The 27638-nt window shown below is 47.0% G+C and overlaps 1 protein-coding gene and 1 long non-coding RNA gene across 12 annotated transcripts in view; both read left to right on the forward strand.

The window, feature by feature from the left end:
* PRKCE (protein kinase C epsilon) overlaps nt 1–27638 on the forward strand; it is a 490916-nt gene that overhangs the window by 200626 nt on the left and 262652 nt on the right. The gene's annotated exons all lie outside the window — the stretch shown is intronic.
* LOC144219328 (uncharacterized) lies at nt 2757–26203 on the forward strand. The gene is made up of 2 exons (XR_013331372.1): nt 2757–3015; nt 26120–26203. It is a non-coding gene; the product is annotated as an uncharacterized LOC144219328 (long non-coding RNA).

Here is a 27638-nt window from a genome sequence, read left to right on the forward strand (position 1 = left end):
TGGGACGTATATACACTAAGCACTTGTTTGTATTTTATATGGCCACCCCATCAGGCACCTCTTTCCCCGCCACAGCCCACGGTGGGTGGCGGGCCTGAGCTTTGTGTTTCAGCCGCACATCCATGGGACTGCCTCTGCTTAGTGGATTTGTCTGTTAACTATTGCTACAATTCAAGATCAGGGTAACAGAGGGAGGGTTTGCTTTTAAAGTTCAACGAAGGAATAGCCACTTATTTAGATCTTCTTTGAGCTCTTTCATCAGAGGTTTGTAGTTTTCCTCCTATAGATCATGCACATATTTGGTAGATTCATATCTGTTTGTGCCTGAGGGTTTTTTGGGTTTTGTTTGTTGCTAGTGTGTTTTTAATTTCAAATTTCAATCATTCATGGCTAAGGTGTAGGAAAGCAAGTGCTTGTATTAGGCAACCTTGCTCTAATTACTTATTAGTTCCAGGGTTTCTTGTTAATTATTTGGGGTCACCAGTTCCCGGAGGGTGGAGTTGGGGACAGGGGAGGGAGGGGGGACTGGTGAGGTAGAGCACAGGGGATTTGTAGGCCGGTGAACTATTTTGTGTACAGTAATGATGGACACACATCATTATATATTTGTCCAACTCCATAGAACATAATACAGAATGACCCCCTAAAGGAAGCTGTAGATGCTAATGTATCAGTATCTGTTCATCAATTGTAACAAATGTACCAGACTCAGACAAGATGTAAATAAGAAAGGAAACTGTGTTTCTGGGGACAGGGGGATTTTGGAACTTTGTACTTACTGTTTCATTTTCCCATAAAACTAAAACTTCCCTAAAAGCTCTTTAAAAATTGATAGAGGGCCTTGGTGGAATCAAGATGCATAGGATTGGCATCTAATTTGGAGTCCGATCTCAGCTGAGAGGCTGACCTGACTCATTATTGGATCATGTGATGAGCCTGAGTTTCTTCAGTATCTTTCTTGGCGTTTATGCTAAGTGTGCTGTGTTTTTTTTTTCCTCCCTGTCTTTGAAGACTTTCGTAGATTTGTAAGTGCTAGCCTGTGTTTCTAGAATAAGGGTGAGAGAGATTCCAGTCATGGTTACGGCACTCATAAAATGCCACATTAGAACCCGTGTCACAAGGAGAATGGCCAGGAAGAGAGAGAAGGAGTGGAAGTCTCCATTTCCCCATCTGAAAATGGGGATGGCAACTCTCTCCTCAGATTGTAGCCATTAAATGAGGTAAATTATGTCATGTGTTGGGCACAGTGGGAGCACTCAGTGATTATAAAGACCCAGGACTTAGAAAAGAGTAATAGACCCAGGGGACCAATGGCACTTAGGAAGCACAAGCTTCACCAGAAGGAGAGTGAATGAATGCCCTGTCTCCAGAAGTGTCTGGGCAAACAGTGGGGCCCATGGGCCTGGTTGTCTGGAACGTTGTGGAAGGGACTTCTCAGAGAGTAGAGTGCCCCAGGGGCTTCTGGATGCTTCTTGCCTTGACGTCTTCTGGTGTAACTGTTCCTCTCAGAGGGAATGCCATTGGATGTGGAATGAGAAAGCAGACGTCTCATGGAGCACGGAGATGGAAGAGACCCTCTCTGCCTCCCCTCCTGCCCCTAAAGAGGAAGACCTCCTTTCTGAATGGCTCTGGCTTTGAGAGTATTTTATGACCTCCCTGATGAGGTCAAATGGAAGGCGCAGCAGGCTCACATATAAGCCTACAGCTGGGGCCCGAGATCTTTGTCTGAAGGTGCATTTATGTGGGTAAAACCCTTTACCTGTTGGAGATTAAACGCTCTGAGACCCGTGGTTAGATAATCCAGCACTGAGGAAAAAATATAAATAATTGCCCTATTGCTTTGTGCCTCTCTTGATGGAAATTAAAGCCTATTTTCTCAGCAGCAGGGTGATAGAAACATTTTCTGAGGAGTAGTTGGGTTCCCCCCCCCCCCCCGCGCNGAGCAGGTGATTTAGAAGCATCTCTATAGGAGATTAAATGGAATTCGGGTAAACAGCTGAAGGGTTTACATGGGATTAGGTTTTTTAAAAAGCCATCCTAGGGGGCATTTTCCTTTAGCAGAGATGAGGGTGCACAGCAGCGGCTTTGGCAGCTGGGTCATTTGTGAGGAGCGGACTTCTCTGCAGTCCCCTCCCAAGACTGTGCCCCAAAATGGGGACAGGCCTTTATCACGCCTTGCTGGAATCGTCTCCTTGGGCCTGAGATGTTTGCTGTCTGGGTCTGGCAACCAAGTGGTGAAGGAGCAACCAGAGGACCTTGGGTCAGCTGGACCAGTGACCCGTGGGACTCCTTCCCCTGTTCCATAGATGTGTTATGCAATGACCTTGTGTTGGGCACTATAGTAGACCCTGGGGCTAGACTGTGGACAAAACACAAACATCACTGCCCTCAGGGCCCTTTCATTCTGGGGGGAGGGGGGAGGGTGCGGAGACAGACCAAGAGCACGATAAGGGATCCGATAAGGGATCCTTACCTAATTGTAACTGCTGAGGAGAAAACATTAAGAAAGGGGGATATGCATTTTAGGGGGTGGTGGAGCTTGAGACGTTAGGGGACCAGGGAGACCTTTGGGTACATTCCTGAAGGAAATCAGGATATGAGCTTTGCAGAAATGGAAGAGGAACGTTCTGGACAGAGAGGACAGCCAGTGAAAGACTTTGCGCGTAAGGGAGCCTGTGTGACTGGATGGAGAGAATGAAGAGGCGAAGGGTAAAAATCAAGGTCAGAGGGCAGCAGGGAGCCGGCTTACACAGGGCTTTGCAGATCACAGTTGGGACTCTGGACTCTGCAGGAAGGCGGTGGGGGTCAGAGGGGCACTGGAAGGTTCTGAGCAGACGAGAGGTGATCTGGGTTTTAACAGGACCCTTCTGGCTACGGTGCACCAGTCGGCAGCAAAGGCAGAACCAGGGGCCTGTTAGGAGCCACTGTCATGAGTCAGGCCAGCAGTAGGATGGTGTGGCCTGGATTGGAGCAGTGGGGATCATGAGGAGTTGCACTTGGGATACATGTGAGCAGGTAAGTTGAAAATTTTATTTTCATAAATAAAATGTTAGAAGTTGCAAGATAAAGGAAGTATTCAAGGATGATTGCAGGATTTTGGTCTGAGCAATTGCACGGATGGAGTTGGCCATTAACTGATATGGGAGAGACCGAGTGGGATGGGGGTATTTTGGAGCTCTACCTTAGTCACGTTTAGTTCAAGATGTCTGGGAGACCTCAAGGGCAGGCATCAGGTGGTCTGCGGGATGTATGGCTCTGACATTCAGGGGAGAGGTCTGGGCTGGAGATGTGAGCCGAGGGGTCATGAGCAGGTGGGCAGTCTATGGAACTGTAAGTCTGGAGGAGAGAGTGACACCTGGGAGCTGGAAAGGTTCTCAGTGGCTTCCTGGTTCAAACTGGTCATCTTTTTAATTTTTTTAATCGTGANCCGAAGCGGGTTCTACGCTGACAGCAGCGAGCCCGATGCGGGGCTCAAACTCCCAAACTGCGAGATCATGAGCTGAGCCGAAATTGGACACTCAACCGACTGAGCCACCCAGGTGCCCCCAAACTTGTCATCTTCTGAAGGGAAACTCAGTGATGCAGAAGGGTAAAGGGTTATACCTGGAGTTAGTTGGAAAATCTGGACCAGAACCCAAGTCGGCTAAGACCCCCCACGTTGTCAGTCTTTCTGATCTTGACCCTTCCCCTATACAACATGGGGTGACCATCCCCTCATCATAGGTCTGTTGGGTGTGGGGTACCTAGGGACAGGAGCTGGCACTAAAGACACTGTCAACAAAAGTTCTGTCAAATCACTCCATGTAGGGAGCTTCCTACTTAGGACTCCTTCCATTTTGCAAGCTCCTCCTTCTGAGTGGGACCTTTAGGGTGGTTCCTTCTCTCGAGGTCTCTCCCTTCCCTGCCTTATCTGCCCATAGGATGCTGTGGGCAACCTGCTGGATCCCAAATTTCTGGATGGGCCGCCCTGTAGGGCTTTCATGGAGTTCCAGGGGGCTCCATTCCAGCTGGGGTGGGGGTGGGGTGGCTTCTGTGATCGCTTGGCCCTGAACTTGTTCCTGTCCTCCCACCTGCCATCTTCAAGACTGAGTGAGGGAGGAGGCGTCTCAGCCTACAGACGGCTGCCAGCTCTCAACTACGTCCCCCCTGCAGATGGACTGAGCCACGAAGAGCTGTTTTTCCAATGTGTCCCTTGACTCTCGGCCAGTTGTCAATTGCCACTCTTTGGGGGGCCCCCTTTCTTTCCTTCTTCCTCTCTGATAAGGGTTGTTGGAAGAGTCACATTGGGCAGGGCATGGCCATGAGATGTGTCAAACACCTAGCTAAGGTGTCTTGCTTCTATCATTAAATTGTCTCAATTCCTGGTGATGAAATGCAGCTGGTGGCTTGTTCCAACAAACTGCATTCCACAGTTTCCAGAGAGAGAAGAGTCCTGCTTTCTGCTCACCGCTGGCCATGGATCTCTCACAGATTTCAGAATATGCCACGGAGCAGATGGCAACTGGGGATATTGGGGAATTAAGTGCCTCATTCTGTTTGTCTGGTTCTGGCTTAATTTGGGGGTATAGCTTATGTCTAAGCTTGCTTCAAGCAGGTGAGAGTGTCCTGTATTTCTTATTTTGGTAGGAGGATATATATGCATACAGAGACATATGAATTAGTTATGAAATCCATGTATGCTTATGTGTGTATGCCTAGAAATATAGAAAACCCCAAGTGGCTCACCTAATCTCCACGGGCCCCCTTAGACGCGGCAAGACTGAGCATTTGGACGGTGTGGACGTGCGGGCAGCACCTCCAGAGAGGCCCAGGGCAGCAGTGGTACAGCAGTCTGAGAGGAAAGAAAAACCAAACGCATTTTTTTCTTGTCCATTAATAGAGAAAGCCATACATTTGAGCCCAGGGAGCAGCCAGCAGTGTTTGTGGTAAAAATCCCACCGTACGTCTGATCTCGGTCTTGGTTAACATCGTCCTCTACAGCCTGAAGTGGCCATGATTTAAAGCCTGCTGGGTCAGTGTTCACGACTGTCTTGAAGACTCTTCAAGCTGGGGACCAGTTCTGGGAATGTCTGCTAAGGAGGATGTTGGCGCAGCCCAGCCCACTCTGGAGGGAACCAGGAGAGGGGTCCACTGAGGGAAGACACCTGGCAGGGCTCAAGCCTCAAGGCAGTCACCTCCAAGAGAAGGGTGGCCCTATAGACGCGGGATTCATTTTGTTCTGCGTAGCTCAGGAAAGGTAAAGAGCAGTGGGGTAAAATGTAAGCTCAAGGTAAAGTGAAGCGGGCTGCTTTGTGGAGATGGTGAGCTCCCATCCCCCTACGTGTTCGTCTAGATGTCGGCCAACCTTGCGCCTACAGGGGGTTCAAGCAATGCCTGGGAGGTTGAACTTAATGAGTTGTCAGACTCCTCACACGTTTTGGAAAGTGAATGGCCTAATATCTCTTCCGAGTTAAAAGTGCTAAGTCTTTTGTATTTCCCACCATGTTAGCAGATACCTAGTCCTCAGAAAATGCTAAACGAATGTTTGCTAATTAATAGTACACTGGGTAGATTTTAGAATTTCAAAAGTAAGCCACTTTCTGCAGTTTGGTAACCATGGTGGGAATAATCTTCTATGGGTGCTTGAAAATCCACTTCTGCTTCCCTGAGTTTGGTCCCTCTGTCTGGGGAGTGCGAGCTAAGAAAGCACACTTCTTGGGGCGCCTGGGTGGCTCAGTTGGTTAAGCACCGGACTCTCGATTTGGGCTCAGATCATGATCTCAAGGTTCTTGAGTACAAGCCCCACAGCAGGCTCTGCTCTGACATTGGGATTCTCGCTCTCTCCTGCTGTCTCTGCCTCTTCCCTACTATCTGTCTCTGTCTCTAAATAAACCTTAAAAAAAAAATGCATCTTTCTCTGTACAGCACTGAGTATGAGAGGTAGTAAGAAAAAAGTGACAGTGACTCTGGAATCACGTGTGGACTAACTGGTCTCCCTCCTTCCAATCCCCCTTATTTCATCTTTCACAGTCATGCCTGAATGCTTTTAAATGCGCTTCTCATCAAATTACTCTCCAGCTTAGAATCCTTCAGCAGTCCCCTGTCACCTGCAACGTACAAATCTACATTCCTTTATTAAAATACAAGCCCTCCGTCATCTGGTCCCTGTGCTTCTTCCCAGGTCACCTTCAGCTTATCCTCACCTCAGATTTCATACTCGAGCTGTACCATTTCCCAAATGGACCAAAGTGCTCTTAGAAGCACTAGCTTTTTTATTATTTGTGCTTAAGTCTATTGTATTGCAGCTTGAGATCCTAGATTGTGTCTTGTGTACTTCTTCCTATACTTTTCAGTCATTTAGGATAAATGGCCTTCCCCTGTGTGGAGGGGCTAAGCCTACACCTCCAGCTCAATTTAGGCTGTGTTTCTTTTTAATCTCCGCACCTCACCATATTGACTTCCTATCAGTTGAGCTCTCCTACTTCTGAGCTTTTGTGTATGTTCTTCTTTCTGCCTGGAAAACGATTCCTGGTCAGGTCAACAGCTTCTGATTCTTTATATTATACCTTTGTCTCTTGTGAATATCGTACTGGGGCAGGGGTGTGTGTGTATGTGAAAATCCAGTCTGAGAGTCCTTGCCTTTAAACTAGAATATCTCTGTCTACTCACATTTAATATAATTGCTGATATATTTGGGTTTAAACCTAACATTTTATTCTTTCTATATGTACCCTGGTCTTTTACCCTCTTTTCTTGATTTTTTTTTTACCATTTTATTTTTGCCATTTACTAGTTTGGGAAATGTCTTTTTCTCTTAGTGATTACCTTGGAAATTACCACTTAAATATATTTATGCCCGTTTTTCAAATTTTAAGGTTTAATCAAACTTTTACCCTCTTTTCAGATAATACAAGGCTCTTAGAATAATTACATTTATTTTCTCCATGCTCATCTTACATGCTGTTGATAAAAATTTTAATTAAAGGAAACTATAAAACATTATAATTATTGTTTTACATAGCCAATATTTTGTTGATAGTACCACATATTTACCACTTTATTTGCCCTTTGTTCTTATACTTCAAACTTATCATTTAGGATACTTTGCCTAAAGTACATCCTTTATAAATTCCCTTACAATTCACATTTCAGTATGCTGAAGGCAAACACTCTTAGTTTTGCTTAAAAATATTTTTGATGACCTCTATTCTTGGATGATCATTTTGCTTTTGTTGGTATAGAATTCTAGGTAGGCAGCTATTTCGGCACATTAAAGGGATCATTCCACTATCTTGCATCGTTATTGAGAGGACCCCCGCCAGTCTGTCACTATTGAAGGTAATATGTTTGGCTTTATTTCAGGATCCCTTTAAGATTTTTCTCTTTATCTTTGGTGGTGTACATTTTAATAGTAATGTGTCTAGGTTTGGCTTTTTGTTTTTCCTTCTTAGAATTGAATGGGGTTTTACATTTACATATTGATGTCTTTCAAAAGTTTTAGAGGGGCATCTGGGTGGCTCAGTCCGTTGGACATCTGACTTTGGCTCTGGTCATGATCTCATGGTTCGTGGGGTTGAGCCCCACGTCGGGCTCTGTGCTGACAGCTCAGAGTCTGGAGCCTGCTTCGGATTCTGTCTCCCTCTCTCTCTGCCCCTCCCCCACTCACACTCTGTCTCTCGAAAATAAATAAGAGACTCTTAAATACAGAGAACAAACTGAGGATGGATGGAGGGGGGAGAGGCGAAAATCGGTGGTGGGCACTTGCTGGGATGAACACTGGGTGTTGTATGTAAGTGATGAATCATGGGACTCTACCCCCACAATCAGGAGCACACTGTATACTGTATGTGAGCTAACTTGACAATAAATTATATTTAAAAAAATTAAGAAAACTAAAAGAACCCAAAAATTCTGGAAAATTATCAGCCTTCATCTTTCAGATATTTCCTTTCCCCCCTCCCCTTTTCTCTTTCTGAGGTCTTGGTTACAGAACACTTCATTTTCTCTTTCCTCTACATCCTCTATCTCCCCTTCTCTATTTTCCATCTTTTTTGTCTTTAAATGGTATACTCTGGATAATTTAGTCTGATTTTTCAAATCTCTCTCCAACTGTATCTAATTTGGTATTAAAATCTTGAATTTTAAATTGTTGGTACTATATTAATGTCTAGATTTCTAATTGTTTCTTTTTTAAATCTTTTAGGTCACTGGTTTTCCTATTCCTGGCACATATTTTCCAAGCGGTCTTTTTAAAATCTTTCCATGTTGTAAGCATAGTTTATGGTCTGACAGTTCCAATACTTAAAGTTTTTGTAGTTCTGTGTTTTTATTTTCAACTAGTTCTTACTCCTGGTGCTTCCTTCCTTGTGGACTTGGTTATCTTTGGTTCATCGTGCTGATTTTTATTTGCAACCTGTTAGAAAGGTGCCTTCCTCTAGTATTTGCTTCTGCTTAATGCCTGGCATCCAGAGCCAACTTGAGCCAAGTCTAGGGCTTGAGTCTCCGTCTTATCCCATCCAGGCTGCTGTTTCTGTCTTAGTCTGTTTGGGCTGCTATAACAGAATACCATAGATTGAGTGGCTTGTAAACAACAGAAATTTTTCAGAAACGGCAAATACCCTCCGGGCAAAAGTGGCTCCCTGTGTTCCTATTTCTCCTCAAATTCCCTAGTTCCTCACTATCTCATCTATACTTTGATGCTTTATTTCTTTATTTATTTTGCCTCAAATGTTTGTTCATTTTGGGGGAGGGAGGGAACGTGCTTACAGAAGCAGGGGAGGGGTAAAGAGAGAAGGAGAAAGAATCCCAAGCAGGTTGCACACTATTAAGTGCAGTGCCTGATGATGCAGGCTCAATCTCATGGGCCACGAGATCATGACCTGAGCCAAAACCTAGAGTCAGATGCTTAACTAATTGAGCCACCCAGGCTTCCCTATTATTTTGATGCTTTAAAGAATAATTTTATCTGACATTTAAAAAAATCTGGTCGTTATTTTTGGTAGTACAGTTGGCTCAACTATCATTACCTAGTCTACCATTAGCAGAAACTGGGGGGGGTCTCACTTTGGGTTTTTTTTTTAATTTTTTAATGTTTTATTTATTTCTGAGAGAGAGAGAGCGCGCGCGCGTGAACAGGGGAGGGTCAGAGAGAGAGGGAGACAAATAATCAGAAGCAGGCTCCAGACTCTGAGCCAGCTGTCAGCACAGAGCCCCATGCGGGGCTCGAACCCACGAACCGTGAGATCATGACCTGAGCCGAAGTCAGATGCTTAACCGACTGAGCCACCCAGGCGCCCCTGGAGGTCTCACTTTGAATGTCACTCCTTCAGCAGAGAATTGGCCAAGGCCAGTGTCCATTATGTCTTCTCAGTATACGCTTTCAAAGCCCTGTTTTATCTTCATACATTTATCTCAATTTATAGTGTTATATGTATTTTTATGATTTAAAAACTCAGCCTGGATGGCATGTGAGGGCAGAACACATTTAATGTTTCATAAGCATTAAAAAATATTTAAAAAAATAGCCAACGCTTACATCGTGCTTGCTACATCTCAAGAAGTATATTAACTATGTGCTATAAATTCATCTAATCGTCTCAGTACTGTAGATGCTCTTATCCCCGTTTGTACAGTCGAGGAAACCGAGGGCCAGCGTGATAGAGTAACGAGATCACATAGTAAGAGGCAGTGTCGAGATGTGAACAGAGCCCTTCCTTCTGGCTCTGATGTCTGTATTTTTAATCTCCCACTCTAGTGTCACTCACAGTGAATTCTGAGCGGCTTTTCTGAGTCTGCCCAGGGCTGTGGGTCGCTGTGTGTGTTAACCAGAGACTAAGAAGTTCCGTGGTAGCTCAAGGACCTCTGGAGCTCTGTGCCTCATTATGCCGGAGCCTCTGTAGGGGCGTTTTGCTGCCTTCCATTGGATTGATGACTTATTTCCAAAAAAACTACTGTGTCAGGTCTTGGCTGGCTTAGGAAAAAGGCTTTTTTCTGTGGAAATAAAAAAAACCCACAGCCGAAACATAAGTAAATGTTTTTTAGCATTTAAAGAGTAAATGGCTGCGTCAGAGCAGGTTCTCCTGTTTGGTGACGTGTCCCTCCTGGGTCCTTTGTATTTCATGGGGATGCATTTCCTTCTCTGTGGAGATAGGTCCCAGCGTCCAGGGTGGGGCTGTCCCGTTGTACACGTCCGTGTAGAAGCTGGGAAGGGACACGGAGGTCATGCGACCGCCTTGCCCTGATGGTGTCAGTCACAGAACGGTCTGAGGCTGTGTGACTCTGAGGGTTTCTTCGTTGGGAGGGTTCATCAGTGGCACTAAGTCCTTCTGCCGTAGCCAGTCTTGAAGGATATGAAGATGTCTCGGGGATTTGCAAAGCAAATTCAATGACTGTGGAAAAATGATGCTTGGAAAGTTCTCGTTGAGGGATAAAAAGGCATCGATGGCCGCCTTCCGCAGGCCTTTCCTCACCTTGATATGTGGCGGACGTTTCTCTTTCCCTGCATTACCCCAAAAACTGGCCTAATTCTCAGTGACTCTCTGACCCTGGGGACCTGCCCACAAATGGAGGGGAAGGACGAGGAGGAAAGTGAATGGAAAGCGCCTGCCTGGTGAGTTAGAATTCACGTTCCACCTGCCCTTTTGGGGCCTGCCCTGCACTTCCTAAGTCTTCAAGTGACGCCTCTGAGTTCGCTGATTTCAGGGCAGCCCTGGCTTCTGTCACCCCCCACCCCCACCCCGGCCGAGCAAACCCATGTGGAGGAAAGCAGAAAGCAGGCTCCGTTCAGAAAGACTTGGGCATTGTTAATAAAGTTGGCCACCAATCGGAAGTCTGAAGGTTTGTCATTCGTTGATCCAGAGCTGGACAGAAACCGCACGCCACAGCTGTGTGTGGCGACGACCAGTCACTGCTAAACCGTTTGTCTGAATCTTAGTGGGGAACAAAACAAAACAAAAAAACCTCACAGATACAAAAGAATGTCTTAGTCCCATTCTTAGGTGCTCACCCTCCGCGCTGCAGCCAGATGCTGTGCGTCGTCGTGGTGTGCGTTCACTGCATTCCAGCGGGGCCATGTGGGGGCTTCCCGAAAAGACTGCTCATGAACAGAGCCAAGTATGGATTTTGATTCCATAGAGATGAACCGGACGTTGAGTTTGCATTGATTGCAAGCTACAGAGCAATCGCAGGGCCCTTGGGAGAGGACTCTGAGGGCGTTTTGCTTTCCCTGGACGGGAGGAATTAAATTTATACCGTATTTTTCAGGCACTGATAGCTGTTCTCGTGGCGTGTGCCAAAAGTGAGCCCGTATGACGGTAGTACCTGTCTCCCGCCCCTGCACGGATTGTGTCCGTACCTTAGGAGGGATTTGTCCTCTCCCTGTCACACTGTGGGGAAGGGCGGGCTGGGCTGGCATGGCCGTTTCTGCACAGCTGGAGTGGGCACCGGAAGTTGGGGCACAGCTCAGGCAGGGGGGTGGGTGGGGGAGAGTCATCCTCCCCGGCATCTCACGGAGAGATGTGCAGGCTCTGGCTTTGAGGAAAGGCCCTGGGAATCTTTCCTTGGCAGTTGCTTCCCTAATTGCCGATGTTCTGCGGAGCTGAAGTTTATTTTCTCCCATCCTGCAGAGCAGCTTGGAATCTATGAGCTTGCCCGAGGCCTCCTGGGGCACAGAACTGATTTTGGGCAAATGCCTTGAGAGCAAGTGGCTCTGCGGACAGTTTATCGCCCCTTGTCCCTGCCACACACTTTCTAGGACACCTGCTTTTGCAAATCAAGACTGTTGTGAACATCTGAGGGCCTGAAACCAGCCCTGTTTTAGGTGGAAGGGACAGTTAGGAGAGGCGGCTGGAATGGCAGCCAGGAAGAGGAGTGACAGGGTTTCTGGGTTCAAGTGCTGTCCCTGGGCAAGTTACTTGACCTTCGTTACTCATTTGTTGAAAGGATGCCTATGATAATGTCTCCATTTTGTTGATGGGTGGACCAAGACCTAGAAGTGACCTGTGTAAGGTTTCCAGAATGAAGACAGGATGGCGGTGATGAAGGCAGCCTGGGGTCAAGTGCAGGTTCCCCGGCCATAGGCCCCGTGGCCCTGGGCAAGACATTAGTCTTCAGAACCTCCATTTCTTTCTGGGGCAAATAGAAGCAGTCACGTCTCTGGAGTGTCTTGTCTTGATGCCTATGACAGTGTTACAGGGATAAAGAGAGGCAGCGGGTGCCCTGGAAGCTGTACAGAGTGTTACAGCTGCAGAGCGTCTCTGCCTTTATAGCGTCTTGGTGACTGAGCAGGGCTGACACTGAGCTTGCCAGGGTCCCTGGCCTGTGGGCTCTTAAAGTGATTTTTAAACATGTGTTCAGGGCCAGTTTTTCTAATTATAAAAGTAATGCTTCGCATAAAAATGCAGCTAGGACAGAAGGGTATAAACTGGAGAGGGAAAGATGCCCCCTCCCCCCATCTGTTAGATTCTCCAGAGATGACTTCTGTTTACTTCTGTAACCTTCCAGAAACTGGACACATGGACACACACAGACATTAACTTACGTTAGTTATATAAGTGACTAATCTCTTCTATATGGGCTATGATTTTTTTTTTCCACCAGGAGCCAAATGATGAAAACCCAGGTTGCTCCCCAGATTTGGTTATTAGAAGCAGTGCCATAGCAAGCAGAGATCTCCTATCTTGGTACCTCCAGATTTTTAAAAAATGCTGAAAGCAGTTCTTAGCAGCTCACCACTTTCAGAATTATCTCCTTTGCACTTGGCAGAGAGAATCTCTCCTCAAAAAGAATTATGTTGTTAATACTGTGGCTTTCCACTGCTGCTCCACCCAGTTAAATTTAATCACACCATGTGACTTCCAAATAAAATGATGTGTGTGTCTGGAGGGAAGGGCCTGACAAAGCTTCCCTTTTTTTTTTTTTTTTTTTTTTTTTTTTTGTTCTGAGAGAATACAGCAAAGCTGTCTTCAGGCAGCCCTGTGTGCAGAGCCCTTCTGCTTGGGACATTTATATTTGCAGCTAACTCTTCGGTGTCCTTGGGGGAAGCTGTTGCCGTTAATCAGATCATAGAAGGTGGCTGCATGTATTTTAAAACCTGTCTCCCTACACACAAAACAAACCTAGCCAACTTCATTTTAAAAAGCAGTTAATCTGGGGTGCCTGGGTGGCTCAGTCGGTTAAGCGTGTGACTGCAGCTCAGGTCATGATCTCACCGTTCCCAAGTTTGAGCCCCGTGTCAGGCTCAGCTCAGAGCCTGGAGCCTGTTTCAGATTCTGTGTCTCCCTCTGTGTCTCTGCCCCCCGCCCCCACTCGTGTTCTGTGTCCCTCGTGAAAGTGAATAAGCATTAACAAAATTTTTTTAATTAAAAAACAGTTAATTTACATGAATGCATGTATCCCGTTGATTGCATTGGACCTGCCCGGCTCTTTGAGCATTGCATGGTCGTCCCCTAGTCAGATTTCTTTGCCTATCATTGACAACAAATGAGGTTTAATTCCATGATCAAAGCAAACACTTGAAACATTCTAAAGTGAATATGTGAGGGTTAGAGCACCTCCTAGGATTTCATTTTGCAGTGTGAAATGTTTTCTGGTTTAAAAAAAAACCCATAGATTTACGAGGTTGTGGTGCTCTGATTTTCATGTTGATATTTTCCCAAAATGTTATGTGTAAGACCATTTAAAAAGCTGAATCCTACTTTAAATGTGCTAGGGAACCTTAAAGGAATCCTGTTGAGTTATGTGTTTCGGTTTGTCTTACTGAAGGCTTTTTGGTAACGTAAGTGCAAGAATCAGGTGTGGAGAGAATGTTGAGCCTACCCCCTCTTTAGGGGGTCCTCTCCCCAGGACTCCCTGATCAGGGACCTCCCCAGGGGCCTTCCTGGACCTCTTGTGATGGACCTGGCTCTTGCTGGCAGGTGTAACCCTTACCTGCTGTAGCCTATGGGCTCTGGGCTCCACACAGTGGCTGACTTCTGTTGTGGGTCCTGGAGTGCACAGTGAGTTGATTGCTGAACTGTCCCCAGCCCCGGGAGCTCTGGCTATGTGACTCTCAGTCCCCTCCAGTCACTTGTCTCAATTCCTAACTCGCCACCCTGCTGCACGCTGAGAGCATTGAGGTCCCTCCCCTTGATCTGGCCACTGCCTGCTTTCCTGCCTGTTAGTCTATTTCTTCCTGAGAACCCCTTGCCCTGTGGCTCTCTGTTGTCATAGAGTAGCACTTTGAGATTGTGTCCATAGGATCTGCTTCAAGGGGTCATGGCATTTTAAGGCTAACAGTGAGACAAACCTGCCATATTGATTTACTGTTGTGTCAAAAACTGAAGAAACAGGAATGATTCTTGCTTAAAAACAAAAACAACAATAGCAGCAACAAAAAACCAGAGCCGCGGAGGTACAGGAAATACTCCAGCTATCGTGTGGGACAGCACCAAAGGATAACTGACCTGAAAACTGTAACCTGCGATGGGTCTTGATAGTGCTGTTGGAATTCGATGATTTAAAAAACAAACAAACAAACAAACAAACAAACAAACAAACAAATCCTTTCCAGTGCTTGGCTGTAATCTAAAGGAAGCATTGCACTTTAGTGCTCTGATTTTTTTTTTTTATGAGGCTCATAAAATTTTGTCTCTAAAGCCAATGTGCTGAAAAGTTATGTGTATTCAAGATTTAGCCAGTATATTTCAAAGTATGTAAAATATACTTTTCTTGGTTATGATTTCTGGATCCTACTACTAATTAGTAGTAATAAATGGCATCCTTCAATAATCATGCTCTCCTCTNTTGATGAGGCTCATAAAATTTTGTCTCTAAATGCCAATGTGCTGAAAAGTTATGTGTATTCAAGATTTAGCCAGTATATTTCAAAGTATGTAAAATATACTTTTCTTGGTTATGATTTCTGGATCCTACTACTAATTAGTAGTAATAAATGGCATCCTTCAATAATCATGCTCTCCTCTGCTTCCTCCCATTGCCCAAAGACCTTTCAGGTCACTCTTCCTTCCTGTCTCCCTTTGAAGTGGATGATGTCACTGTCCCCACTGGGTGGGGGTGGGGGGGATGTTGCAACTCACAGAGTTCAATGGCATGGGATGCAGGTAGAACCCAGGCATATTGTTCCTTCTGGTAAACTCTGCCACCTGGGCTTTACGTGGTTTCCACCTCTGGTGGCATCCAACGTAGAGTTGCCACTCCAGGAGTTTTGACCTCATTACTTGCTAGGGAGGCAGGCGTCTATGTCGACCTGACCCAGGACGCATGCTTGGTTGCAGAAGGTCAGGTTTTCAGTGTTTTCCCCCACAGTCAGCCAGACAGGAGGCTTCCTGCCTGGATGGAATGTAGACTGTGACTATTTAGAATCCCACAGTCCTCAAGATACGATGGACAGGTTGGGTCATACTTGCCGGAACACGGATAGAGCTGGAGTGTGGATCAAGGTTCAGCTGCAGGAAGCAGGATCCACTATAGGGAACTCCACGAGGAACCGGTTTATTGCAGGGAATTGAACGGCTTGAATTATTAAGAGGTCTGATGACACGGTTGTCCAGGTGGAGGTTTCGGGGCTGAGGGTCCCAAAGCCATGCTAGAGAGCCGGACCACCAAGGGGGCCGCTGCCTCTTCTACGGCGATGGAGCAGCGTCCCCAGGGCCACGTTGGGACTGCCATGCTTGAGAGGCTGCCTCGATCGAAACCAGGCCACACTGCTGTGATCTGCACCCACGCGTGGGTGTTTTAGTCCTGCCTCCTGACGCCCATGAAGCTGGCATCTGGAGCTGGAGCCCTGGCTAAAACCATCATAGGCAAACCGAGTGCCTCCTGGCTTGCTTGCTGCCGAAGGAGCGGCGACAGAGAACTTTGGTCTTCGCCTCACTTTTTCTTTCCGAATTCCCCAAAAGTATATCTGAGTGGCCACGCTGAACTCACACCTGGAGGCTTAGCCGTGAGAGATCTGGGAGGTGTGGTCCTGGCTTTCCATCCTCTGTGCACGCAGGGAGGAGAGTGGTGTGTGGGCTGAAAACCAATCCTTTGTATCCCCCGTGCTTGGTGACCAGTAGAAATGGGCCTTGATTTTTAGAGTCCGCTGACGTGGACAGAAATGAGATTATAGCCAGAGCACAGAATCGTCATGAATCTGTCGGGGGTTGTGTGTTCATGACTCCAGATAACAGACAGCAAGGAGTTAACAGCAGCAAAGGCCACACGTTTGCCCTCTGGGCTTCTGCTTCGCTTCTTTGGGACTATTAAGCTGTAGCTGCAACATCCCAAGGGGGAGTTCTAGAGAATTCTAATCTCACTGGATGCTATTAGGGGAAACGATACATTACAGTCCTAATTGTAGTCTTTACTACACTAATATGTGTGTGAATCTCTCTTTGGTGAGACTACAGAATGCAAGGCCCCAAGTTGGTCACAGGAAAGCCCTGCTTTTAAGAGACGTAGAAGTAGTGTTCTCCAACACACGTGAGGAACACATGTTCCCTCTATTTCAAAGAGGAAGCAAGGGAGTACTTTGGAGGAGGGGTTTGTTTTATTTACAAGGAACTGAACCTTTTCAGTAACCTTGATCAGGAACATTGACCCTCAAAATGATAGGATTTGCTAAAGGGAGAATGGCGCTCTGCCTTTCAAGGAGAACCGGAAAGGAGGGGACACCCACCTGCCTAGTGAAATGAGCCTGTGTGGACAGAGGAGGTTCCCTTAGGCACCCAGCTGGCACCTTCGGGGCCTCTCGGGAAATAGCCTTGTAATCACTAGGAGAAGTTACAGCACCAGTAAAGTGTTCATCAGTGGTAGGCCACATCTCAGGTGTGTTGATCTGTTACAGAAGCAGGGCGTGTTGCCGGGAGGGAATTGCATTTAGCTCAAGGAAAATCAGGTCAGCAGGAGAGGGAGCTTGGAGTCTCCGGTGAGTGTCCTGGGTAGAAGAGGGGGAGGTGGAGACCTCTGTGAGTGACTGTTGCAGCTGAGAGCAGGGGAAGGCAGAGCCCTGCTTAGCAGAATTTACAGCCAGGATGATGGCAAGACCCCAGAGATGGACATGAGGATCAGACCAGCAGTAAATGTCCATAAGCACTTTCTAAAAATCCGGTGATGCAGAAGAGGGTTAAGAGGGGACCCCTCCAGAGATGAGCTTACATATTCTAGTTCATTTCCATTGATCTTAATTTTCTGCCTTAACCATCTGACACAGAGGTCACCTGTGGCAAGGGTGTGTCCTTCTCAAGCTGGCCCTTTTTGAAGTTTCAGTCGAAGCCCTGAAATATGTACCAGGGTTTTGAAAACTGAGAGTACACCTCTGTTTCTGAACACTAGGCAGGTTCCCATAGGAAGTCAGGCCACCGTGCCTTAAGTAGATTTTATTTACAGCTTTCCCAGGAACGGGGACGTGGGATTTACAGGATTCAATCAGTTTGGTGAACGGTGGAAGTGATGTCTCTACGGTCACGAGCATATTTCTGAGTCCTTACATCATTACATGTTCTGATTCACTGAACCTGAGGTTATGGGATGGATGGCTGGTTATGGGATAGTTTCTTATGTATACAAAGGTAAATCACGGGTATCAATCATTCTCCTCCAGGTCACCCTGAGAAGCAGAATGGGGCAGAGAACTGTATGCGCCGCACAGTGGGTATTATCACTACCGCTTCGCCCTTGTGTGCTCTTTGGGCTCAAATCCCTCCATGCTGATTCTATTACTGAAGCGCTCTCCCCCACTCCTGTAAGCTCTTTAATAAGTGGAAGTTTTTCCATTGTTACTAAATCCAAGCTTTTCCTAAAAACAGGGAGCTCACTGCTTACTATCCATCCTGAGCAATTATCACATGGTCATGGGAGATTTCAGTCCCCTCTCCATTCATGCTTAGCCTCTCAGGGACAGCCATTTAATTTTGATATCCTTGAATCTTTTAAGGGTTTTATTATGGAAAATTTCAACATCAAAACTAAAGAGAATAGTAAAATAAGTCCTCATGTGCCCATTCCTAGCTTGAGCTAGCCACTGTCATATGGCCAGTCTTGTTGAATCTGTACTTGTACCCGTTTCTTCTTTCCCCTGGAATGTTTTGAGGCAAAAATGATCATTAAATATATTTTGATGTTACTCTACCAGGCTTCTTCTTTCTCTACCTTCTTTCTCAATATTTTTACAAAAGTTTCCAAACATTGCAGCAATAAAGACTTTTATCTCCTGTGAGAGGCTTTTCAGATTTTGCCCAGAGTGAGTAAATGAAATTCACATCCCTGTGTAACAGAAATGAAATTCACATCCTTCTGTGGGTATATGGAGAGTGCCTGCTCTACCCACAGCGCTGTGCGAGTGTGGGAGTGAGCCAGGTTTTGCTGGGTGGGGTGGAACACAGCAACAGAAGTAAGTTTAAGAAGATGTGGGGGCGCTTGGGTGGCTCAGTGGGACTCTTGATTTAGGATCAGGTCATGCGTCGTCCCTGGGTCATGGGATCCAGCCCCATGTTGGGCTCCACCCTGAACGTGGAGCCTGCTTAAGAGTCTCTCGCTCCCCTGGGGCACCTGGGTGGCTCAGTTGGTTAAGCGTCCAACTTCGGCTCAGGTCATGATCTCACGGTTCGTGGGTTTGAGCCCCGTGTCAGGCTCCGTGCTGACACCTAGCTCAGAGCCTGGGGCCTGTTTCAGATTCTGTGTCTCCCTCTCTCTCTGACCCTCCCCTGCTCATGCTGTCTCTATCTCTCTCTCAAAAATAAATTAAAAAAAAAAAAAGTCTCTCGCTCCCCTTCTGTCCCTCCACACCCTCAAAAAAAATGTGGGCTCCGTCTTGGCTGCACCTGCAGCCTAGTCGGGGAAACACTGGCTAGTAGAAGTGAGCACAAAGCGGTGCCTAGTGAGCGTCTGTGTGCTCAGAGGAGCTAGAAGGGTTCAGCAGGACAAGAGGCTGTGCCATCTGGGTGTGTGGGGACAAAGGCTTTGAGGAGGGGCTCAGCACGGATTGAATCCAGTACTTTTATCAGTGTGATTCCAACTGAAGGAATCTGTTGGGGGCCCGTTGAGGAAGGAATCTCGAGGCTGCAGCATGGCTGGAGAACTCGCTCTGCCAGGTCACAGGAAGCTCGGCCCAAGCTGAACCACGGAAGCTCTCTGGCTTGATCACGGCCCTGGATCCTGCCCTGATCGCTGCCAGATGCCCCTCTGGGACTGAATCCTAAACTGCCTCTACATCCTTGTCACCCCTTGAGTTTCAAAGTCCAGATGAGACCCTCTGGGGGAGGTCACACCTATGAACAGTGGCTACCAAGGGGCAGGGGAGAGGGCAGTCTGTCTCTTTCAACTTCTCTAGCAGATATGGGCTCTGCCTTCCATCAGGAAGCATGTGATGGGGGGTTCTTCCGAGATAAAAAAGGGTTTAGATGCTAACCCCCCCAAAACAGAAGTGTCCACTCTGAACATCACTGTCCTCATGGACACTTCTCTCCCCACTGCTGTCAGCACGGTCACAGCATCCCCGTTTTCCTTAAAAAAGCCATTTGCATTCGCCGCTCCTGTTTTTCTGTTCCCATGGCAACTGCGAGAGCCCAGGTGCCTGTCACCGTCAGGTGCCTCAGAGCATCTGAGCAAGTTCCTGCTTCTGGTGGCTCCCACCTGCAGGATTCCTACTCGGCACCGCCACTCCATCTGACCCCACGAAACAGCACGGTGGCTCCCAAATTCTGTGCTATCTTCCCGTCCGTTGCCTGGAGGATAAAGACTGACTCCTTCCACCGGCCCTGCCTTCCACCGTCCACATCTGGTCTCCATTTGCAGCCTCGTCTGTCATTCTGGAAACTCTTCTCCCTGACTGAGCAGGTCCCCAGATATACCCTGTACCTTGCTGGTTTCATGCTTTGTTCACTGATAGTTCTGTTGTCCGGGAGCCATTCGCTGCTGCCCCCTGCACAGCCGAGGCCCTGTTCCACGCAGGTTCTGCGCACCTCCCCAGCGAGAGGGGACTGCCTGCGTTCAGCCCCTGTGACACGTGTGTGACCTCCTTACTGGGCCTTTTCGTGCCCCGCGTCTGTCCGTGTAGACCGATGAGCTCATTGGACGCATGCCGCAGGTCATTCTGTTTCTCTTCGAGGCCAGCCCTGTGCTGAGCATGTGGGAGCTCACCAGACATTTGATGCTTTGTTTTTTCAAAGAAGGAGTGAAGTGGGGGGCGGACATTAGAAACAGGGAAGGTCAAATGTAAAATGCAGAGGTAGAAAAGCATGGGCCTAAGTTGAGGTCAGGCAAGCTGGCGTGGAAGGGGAGTCTGGGAAGATGGGATGGCTGCGTTATCTGCTCTGTTTGTGGAATACACTTTGGTCGTGTGCTCCGGGTGCACTCGGGGCACCCACCTGGTTTGAAAAGATGCTTCAAAGGTGGCCGCAAGTCCGGCAGCAGGGCTTCCTGGAGACCTAAGTATGTTTTTGTCTAGATAGAGGCAAGAGTGGCATGTGCTTGAGCAACACAGGCCGCTTAACGGCGCATGAATTTCCCAGCATATGCTGATGGCGGAAGGATTGTCCTCAGCTCGCACCAGTGGGGAACTTTGAGATGGATTATTGTGGCCTTTCCAGCAGGAGGGTTCAGAGAGCTCAGAAATGCATAGGTGTCACGAATGCACCCTCCCACCCTGCTGGCCCGGGCTTGCTGGTGACAGGTGACTTCTCAGGGGCAGCATCCCCAAGCATTCGGGAAATCACCGTGACTCAGCCTGGGGCCTCCTGCGTACTTTCCCATGAGCCTCGTTCATCTGTCCAGAGAAGCGTTGAAAGGGGTTCCCCAGTTTGGGCTATTTGCATTCCTCACAGAACCCTAAGGGCCGTGTCCACAGCACAGATCAAGTAAGGAGGAGCGAGAGTGTTGGGCTGGGCAGTAGGTGGAAACAGGGAAGTGACCTGGGCCTCCTGAGATTTGTGGAGAGTGGGCGATGGAAGGGAAGGCCCCCGAGAATGACTGCCACCTGGTGGGGTCAGTGTGCTGTGGACTCTGAGGTGAGGTTGTCCTTCAAGATCAGCTTCTGTCTCCCTTATCATAGTCTGGCTCGTGTCTTTTCTGCTCAGGGCCTCCCGAGAAGCCCATTTCCTCCTGCCTTGGGCCCCTTGTGTCTGGACATCCATTCACCCCGCTGCAAACACTCACTTGAATTGTGGGTCCTCTTTCTGCACAACAGCCAGGCTGTAGCTCGGAGCCCGGAACTGGCTTGTTCTGTGTGTGCCCTAGGGAACTTAGCACTGTGCCAAGCAGCATTGGGGTGGAGTGGGGGGCTCGGGTTCTAGGGCCATGATCCTGTCTCTCTGCTTCCAGGTGAAGAAGGTCTTTAACTTTTAGTCTGCTCCTTTGTAAAGAGGACGCAAATGTATCTTAGATTAAAGAAGTGGGCATTCAGCTGTCCAAATGAGCACCCGTCCATACCCTGCGGTCCATACAGGGTACCACACAGGATTGGTACAAAACAGTCGTTCCGTCAGCCCATGCTGATTGATGGCGATGAGAGTTTTCATGGCATCTGTTTCTGAAGGTTTCTTTTAGGGCTCTGACGTGAGCCTGCCAGCATTTAGATCTAGAACCGCTGGGGGCACCTTGGAACTTATTCAGGGGGATTAAGGAAGTAGGTTTGGCGATAAAGGAAGATTAAGGTAACTAATTACTTTGCTGAGCAACGTATATCTGGTTAATGCCAGGTAGAGGCCTCATAAGAGAGAGGAAGTTAAGCATTCAGTAAAGGGACCAATAGAAATTAATAGGATAAACCTAAGAGGAAAAATCGGTGAAATGCATGAGAGTTACTGTGGTGTAGTAACATGAAGGGATCTTCTGCGGTGAGGCAGCCTGGACAGGTGTCTGAGAGAGCAGCTTTCTCACCTTCCTCAGTGTACGAGCTGCTTTCCTTAACCCCGGGATGGGGGTAATGCCAGTGCTCGGAGTCGATGCGAATACGGACTCGGCCGTGTATGTGAGACACTCCCCCAGTTGCCTGACACACAGTAAGATGATGTGACCACTTCCCCTGAAGGGGAAAGAATCCGACCATTTTCAAAGTGGGCCCAATCGTGTGATCCCTGCTCTTGTCTCTGTCTGGGTAAACTGAAGACCTTAGACGGACAGACGTGCACGGTGACGACATTAAGTTGTAAGGGTTTGACCATAGGCCAAGAAGAATGTCTGCAGAGAAATAAAATTTTTGCAACATACAGGGTATCTTGGGGTGGGGGGGTATGTTTTCACAAGTTGGTTGCCATTCTGGTTCATTCTTGCTCTTGGTCACACGTCACATGGCAGGGTGTTGGTGTGTCCCTCCAGAATGCAGAGGGCTGCAACCGTAGCTCCTCAGAGGCGGTGAGGCTGATGTGGAGGATACTCACTTTGGGGAGTTTCCATGGAAACAGTGGGACTTTCTCCTAAAGCTTCTACTCTGCAGTGAGAGTAGGCCTGGCTGCCTCCAGTGCTCTGCTGGCATTGGACTGACTTCAGACTGTGGGTAAATGGTGCACGGGATCAAGAAAGACAGCCCTGCAGTGATTTCCAAAAGAGTGAGTGTAAGACACGAGGGAAGCCTAATTCCTTCTTTACTTCTTCAGTTTGGTTAGGGGAAAGATGCTTTTCTGAGTTTAGGCAGAGTGATCATGTTTTATTCATCATTTGGTAGAAGTCACTTTTCAGACATGCAGGGTGGATGATTGTGAGCTCTGCCCTCTCCGCTGAGTCAGGTTTTATGGAGCCCTTCCTGCTCTGGTAAGGGCTGGGGAGCCCACGTGGAGGAGGGCGCGCTTCCCGTCCCAGTGTGTCGGGGCGCTAGGCGTTGTCTTGGCAAGATGAGATTGGTACAGGGGTACAGAAGCGCTGTGGGCTGCAGAGGATGGAGCCACTAATATGAAAGTTTGGGGCATAGGCAAGGGTTCCAGAGGAGCTGGTGTTTGGGCCGTGGCCGAGGCTCACTGCATGAGTATGTGTCCACAGGGAAGGCCTCAGGTGGCGAAGGTACTTGACAGAGTCCCAGCACTTTAGGATGGCAGTCCCGGGCATGCCTGAGCCATGGCAGTCTGCCACAAAGGTGTGTGTGTTACCCGGATGTTGCCTCCGCACCGTGCCCAGCTCTCTTCCCTCCTCTGAGTCCTGGTAGCCTCTTTCAAATGCACGGAGCTCTTGCCTGGTGGTTAAGTGGTTGGAGTCCTCCCCATCCTGCCTCCAGGTGGTCTGCACAGGCTGCAAGAGAAGAAATTTGAAAGTCATAGGCTTTCCATAGCTGAGAAGGGGCTCAAGAACCACTCTGCTCCATTCTGTCCCCTGGGAGTCTCACCTTCTTGTCCTGCTTCAAGGATAGTGTGAGCCATCACCTTAATGCTTGTTTTTCCCCTTCAGCTGCCTTTCTGTACTCCCCTTCCCTGGCTTTCGATAGATATCGGGTCTATACCTTTGAATCAAGAAATTGGCTTTTTGAAACTGGCAAACAGCACAATGTACATATTTTCCATATAAGAGGCAATTTTGAATTGATACGCCCTTATCAAAGGAATAAAGTACACACACATTTTTAGTTGAGTGGACTATGGAGAAAATATACACAGTTGGTAAAGAATCCTTAGATAAATATATATGTGTTTGTAAGTGACCCGTTGTGGCCCAGAGCTTCATGTGCTACAGGGGTAGATGAGAGAGGAATAACGACCATTAACTGGATTGGTAGTATCATTAAATGTAATATTATGTCCTTTGAAATAGCTAAAATTATGTTAAACATACACTCAAATAATTTAGCAAGTTGTTTAGTTCCATAACTAATAAAGGCATTACCATTGCTTCCTTCCTTCCTTCCTTCCTTCCTTCCTTCCTTCCTTCCTTCCTTCCTTCCATCTACCCACCCATCCATCCACCCATCCACCCATCCACCCATCCATGCACAGGGGCATCTATTCATGCATCCATGCATCCATGTAACATTAGCATCCCCCAGACTCTACTCTCCTACCTTTAGACCTCTTGCAGGACAGTGATTTCCCACAGAACACCACCTGGTAAATGCCGTTCAAGGCCACATGTCCATGGGTCTGATAAATCAAGGCCCTTCCTTTTGGTCTGCCTGCCCATCTTGGTCCATGCCCACGGAAATAAGTCATTTGGTGGTTTTTATTTTACATTTTTATTTTACAAGTCAGAGAATGAGTTTACACAGGTTAAAGGGGTGAATGAGTAGCTTGTGTTAGAGAATATCATGCAATTAACGATCTTCGGGGGGAAAAGGGTGCTTTTTGCCCAAGATAACTTCTGTCTGGAGGCGCACCAGAAAATGGTGCCACATTTTCTACAACTGCATTTGGTGACATTCATGAAGGAGATTGCCTCTGCCTCCTCCCCTGGTCTGTCTAGCTGAAGTAAGAGGAGCCAAGGAGAAGCTTGGAGGGACGTAGACCAGAGGGAATATAACAGGATTCTATATGATTTGAGAGAGATCTTTCCTCAGCCACCCAGGTGTCCTTTTGTTAGTCTGATGGGAATTCCACCACCAGAGATCCAGTTCATTAAAAACTGGCCAGTAATGATTCTGATGAGCACTATTGTTAGCCAGGGTCCAGGGGAAGGGACACCCTGATAAACTGCTGGAAAGATCTAAATTTGCCCAATATTTGATGTAATTTGACAATATGTATGCCAGTCCTATAAGAAGCATGTGCCTTTTCTCACCCCGCAATTATACTGCTGTATCCATCACTGCTAAGGACATACCAGGGCAAGCACATGAAAGTCACATGGATGGTTATCCACTGGTAAGAGCCCGAATCGCCTTAAAAAAAAAAAAAAGTATATTTTGTGTGCCTGTACAATAAAATATTATGCAACTATTCGATATATCATTTTAACTTTCTTTAATGACTTGAAATAGTATTGTGATAAAGCAGATTCCAAGTCATATGAGTTCATTTTTGTAAGAAAAACACACATGCTATAGAAACATGAAATGCTATATATTAAAATGGTAAAATTAGTTATCTTTGAAGGAGAATATGGATAATTTATTTTTAAAAAAATACTTTTTTAATATTTTATTTATTTCTGAGAGAGAGAGACAGTGTGAGCAGGGGAGGGTCAGAGAGAGAGGGAGACACAGACTCTGAAGCAGGCTCTGAGCTGTCAGCACAGAGCCTGACGCAGGACTGGGACCCACAAACTGTGAGATCATGACCTGAGCCGAAGTCGGACACTTAACCAACTGAGCCACCCAGGTGCCCCTCGATAATTTTTTAAAATGTCTTTTTTTCTTATGTATACTTAAAATTCTAATATAAGCATACATTAATGGCTTAAATATAATTTTTTTAACGGGCAACCTTTCTTAAAGTATAGTCCCAAAGTGGTAGAAAACTGTATTAAGTACCCATTGCTGTACAAAAAACTATCCCCAAACTTAGCTACTTTACAAAACAAACATTATCTCACGATTTCTGTGGGTCAGGAATTCAGGAGAAGCTTAGTTTTGCTGGTCCTTACTCAGGGACTGTCATGAGGTAGTCAGTCTTCTGGCTGGGACTACAATCATCTGAAGGCTTGAGTGGGGCTGTTGCATCACTTCCCAAACACTCTTTCATGGCTATTGTCAGGAGACCTCCATTTTTTGCCATGTGACGGTGTCCATAGAGCTGTTTGAGTGTCGTCACAATATGGCTGCAGGCTTTCCCCACTGGAGAGTGACCCAAGAGAGAGCAAGGAGGAAGCCACAGGGGCTTTTATGACTTAGTCTATGAAATCACCCATCGTTTCACTTTATTGATTCATTAGAGGCAAGTAACTGAGTTCGTCCAGCCCACTCTTGAAGGGAGGGTAGTAAGCTCCACCTCTTGAAAAAAGGAGTCTGCATTTGTGGACAGATTTTAAAACAGCCACAAACATGTGAGATCATTTGCAGTCATTAGTTAGTACGGTGAGGATCTCTTCACCGGGAGCCATCTTTCCTCTCAGTGGGTAACTTTATAAAGGCATTCCTAAGGAATGAGAGTTTTGGTCGTGAGGTTAGTACATGCTTGGGTAGTATTTAAGGAATAGGAAGCCACTAACAAGAAAGAGGAGTGAGTTTTTGGAATCTAGAAATTTGGTTCTACCATATATTCATCACATACCTTTGGTAAATCCAGTTTCCCTTTGTTTTTCTTGTCAGGTTATGCCGCGGGTCAAATAACTAATGCAGTTGAAGGCCCTATGTAAACCGTAAAGCAATAAAGGAAGCTGGTCGTTGCTGTCATTGTCGCCACAACCGTTGTTATTGTTGGAAAGAGATACTGCTGTGAGACATGAAGGAGTGGGGCATAAAAACGCACTGGGGATTGAAAACTGTTCTAACCAGAGTATTCCCAAGGGCTGGCGCCAAGGCAGGGATGGAGGCCTGTTTTGACCATAAACTCACAAGAGGCTGTGACAGTTATAGGGACTTCTGTGAAGGACTGCTATCTTGGGTATTTACGGAACACCGTAAAGGTCTAGCCCGTAAGAAAAGCAGCAGTTGGGGTAGAAAGTACGAGGAAGGCAACGTTCTCTCACCTTTGGAACCAGAAAGGCCCCAGTTTTCTTAGACTTGTCATCCACTCATTTATGGAATGTATGCAAATATGTATTTATTCCCCGCTGGGCATCAGGCCGTCTGCTAAGAGATGTGGCAGCATATTTAGGTAGGCCATGGCCTTTTCTCTCCAGCAGGAAAGACTGATCTGCAATCATTTTGAGTGGAAGACTGAGCCTTGGCAGGCGGCCTCATCCCCCAAGCCTAGATTTGAGTTTCAGGAAATAGTTTTCTCAGATGGCCATATTCTCTCAGAGGTCACATAGCTCTGAAAATTTTATGTCGTTGGAAATTAAACCTTTTTCCCTCTGCCTATGATGTTTATAGGCATTCAGAGTGTTGGGCAAAGATAAAGCCAGGCAGTTGTAATCGGATGGCCATAATTTCCACTGCTCTTTCCTTCCAAGTCTTGATGGCCAATACCACAGCGTTTCCAGAGGCCCCTTCATGCTCGTCCAGAAGTGACAGGCCTGAACCTAGCGCTGCACAGAGCAGCTCCTGCCTGAGGTCTTGCTTGCTGTTCGCTGGGGCTGTTTGACACTCGTGTGGGGGGTATCGCTACCCAGATGGTGGTTCTCTTTTGACTTGCTGACATATATAGTGTAAGGTGAGTCTAAATATTCAGAAGTAATCCTGTGCTCATTAGCTCAGGCTAAGCTGTGAAAGTTATTTTTGTTTAGCGGCTTGTGACTGCTGACTATGCATTAGGTGGTACACCAAGTCATGTGCAAAGGTTTTTCTCGTTAGATCCATTAATCTGCAGCAGACATAAAAGGAGGAACTGTTGGTGCAAGTAAAATGCAATTGACAAAAAATCCAAAATGTGAAAAACCAAAAGCAAAGCAAACAGACAAAAAACCCAGAAAGCAACAAGTGTTGATGAGGCGAAATTGGAAGCAGGTTGAAAACAGCATGACGTTTCCTCAGAAAGTTAACCCTGGAACCTGCCATAAGATTGAGTAGTTCTGCCGCCGGATGGACACCCCAGGGGATTGAAAGCAGGGGACTGAGCAGATATCTGCACACTACTGCTGAGAGCAGCCTTATGTACAATAGCCAAAAGGTGAAAACAATTCAAACGTCCATTGATAGTTGAATGAATTGACAAGGTGTGGTATCT

The sequence above is a fragment of the Crocuta crocuta genome, unplaced genomic scaffold, assembly GCF_008692635.1.
Source record: "Crocuta crocuta isolate KB4526 unplaced genomic scaffold, BGI_CrCroc_1.0 scaffold118, whole genome shotgun sequence".
NCBI classification, from domain to species: domain Eukaryota; kingdom Metazoa; phylum Chordata; class Mammalia; order Carnivora; family Hyaenidae; genus Crocuta; species Crocuta crocuta.